This window comes from Chlorocebus sabaeus, chromosome 1 (assembly GCF_047675955.1).
Source record: "Chlorocebus sabaeus isolate Y175 chromosome 1, mChlSab1.0.hap1, whole genome shotgun sequence".
NCBI lineage: Eukaryota > Metazoa > Chordata > Mammalia > Primates > Cercopithecidae > Chlorocebus > Chlorocebus sabaeus.
The window spans coordinates 73,830,966-73,833,254 of NC_132904.1; the positions used below are offsets into that span (position 1 = coordinate 73,830,966).

Sequence of the window (2,289 nt, forward strand, 5' to 3'; positions counted from 1 at the left end):
AGGTACTGTGGTGAAGGGGTTTGCACATGTAATTAAGTTCCCCAATCAATTGACCTAGAAATAGGGATTATCTAGGCAAGCCTGATCTAACCACATGAGCCCTTTAAAAGTTTTCTCAGGCTTTCCAAGTGCCTGACCCGCGGGCATTGGGTATGAGTGGCAACCTCCGCCCTGAGGGTTCCTGGCCCACCACTCCTTCGCAGTCCCTGCCACCACCGTCCATGGTCTGCATTGTAGAGAAGACTGTGGGTTGGAAGAGCGCCATCGCCGCCAGTGTATGCCGGGCCCTTTTTATTGGGTACTGCATCTACTTCGACCACAAAAGACGAAGTGACCCCAGCTTCAGGAACAGGCTTCGAGAACGAAGAAACAGAAGCTTCCCAAGCAGAGAGCTGGGTTTTCCAACTTACCTAACCTTAAAGATGCTGAAGCTGTTCAGAAATTCTTCCTTGAAGAAACACAGCTCGGTGAAGACCATCTGACAGCTCAAGGTGAATATGAGAAGGGTGTAGACCATCTGACAAATGCAATTGCTGTGTGTGGACAGCCACAGCAGTTACTGCAGGTCTTATAGCAAACTCTTCCACCACCACTGTTCCAGATGCTTCTGACTAAGCTCCCCAAAATTAGAGAATTATAAGTGCTCAGAGCTTGGCTGAGATGATATGGGATGAGAAACAAATGTCAACATAATAAAATCTTAGTGAAAAATATTTAAGACCAGGCGCTGTGGCTTATGCCTGTAATCCCAGCACTTTGAGGGGCCGAGGCAGGTGGCTCATGAGGTCAGGAGTTCGAGACAAGCCTGGCCAACATGGTGAAACCCCATCTCTACTGAAGATACAAAAAATTAGCCGGGTGTGTTGGCAGGCACCTGTAAGCCCAGCTACTCGGGAGGCTGAGGCAGGAGAATCGGTAGAACCCAGGAGGCGGAGGTTGCAGTGAGCTGAAACCATGCCATTGCACTTCAGCCTGGGCGACAGGGTGAGCGCTCCATCTCAAAAAAAAAAAAAAAAAAAAAAAAAAAAAAAAAAAGTGTGTGTGTATATATATATATATATATTTAAAATTCTTGGTAGTTGAGCAGCTCTGGGGGAATAAGGGCAAATATGCTTGTTATGAACTACACTGAAATCTACCAAAGTTAATGTTTACTTTGTGTAGATCCATTTGTCTATTTTTTTCCCAGTGAAAAGTGTATTTTGATAGAGAACTTTTCATTTTATAAATACACTATGAGTTACTGAAATATTATGGATTTTGTTTATTCTAGAAACATAGTTAAACTGTGCATATGACATGGCTTATGTTAAAAATACCCAGTGCTCAGTTTTGAAAATGGGGGGGGGGAAGTATAGGAGAAACTGAAGAATGTACACTTTTTTAGCTTGTACATTTTGCTGTAAATGCGGAAATTTGATAGACTTGATTGTGTTTGTGAAAACTGAGCGTTAAAGTTTTTGAGCAATCATTTTTTTCCATTTAATCGCTTAGACATAAATATGTGAGGTGTGCTGCTGTCCTGTGTTAACAACTTCATTCCCTTTCTGTATATTGGTCTTGAAATGCTTTGCTTAAATCAGTGGGCTTAATGTGTTCTGGGTATTTACCTCCTTGTATTTTAAATATATGTAGTTGCAAATAGCACCAGGAATTAGAGCTATGTACACCCCTAATCTAGCCTTGTGAGATTCACCAGTTCCTATGTGCTCACTTTCCCTCCATTTTTTACATGAGAGAATGTGTCTGCTGATCACCAAAGTGTTCCTTTCAGCTTCTGATTCACTGGGTTCTAATAAGCATCTTTAAATCCACCTTAACCTAAGGAATGTATGTGGGCAACCAGGCCTTGCGTTTTTTTATATTCTGAATTTTGCACGCTTGTCTTAGTATTTCCGAATTGATTTTATTTTTATTTATTTTTTTTTTTGAGACAGAGTTTCGCTCTTGTTGCCCAGGCTGGAGTGCAATGGCATGGTCTTGGCTCACCGCACCCTCCGCCTCCCAGGTTCAAGCGATTCTCCTGCCTCAGCGTCCCGAGTAGCTGGAATGACAGGCATGCACCACCATGCCCGGCTAATTTTTTTGTATTTTTAGTAGAGACAGGGTTTCTCCATGTTGGTCAGGCTGGTCTCGAACTCCTGACCTCAGGTGATCTGCCAGCCTTGGCCTCCCAAAGTGCTGGGATTATAGGCGTGAGCCACCGCGCCTGGCCAAATTGATCTTTTTTTAATGGTATAACTATCTTGTTGATTTTCACTGAAATTATATGGTTCTGTCACTTCTCTG

The 2,289-nt window shown here is 43.0% G+C and overlaps 1 pseudogene; it reads left to right on the forward strand.

Annotated features, from left to right (window-relative positions):
* Positions 1 to 221: 221 nt before the first annotated feature.
* LOC103248092 (mitochondrial import receptor subunit TOM20 homolog) lies at positions 222 to 693 on the forward strand (annotated as a pseudogene).
* The last annotated feature ends 1,596 nt before the right edge of the window (positions 694 to 2,289 follow it).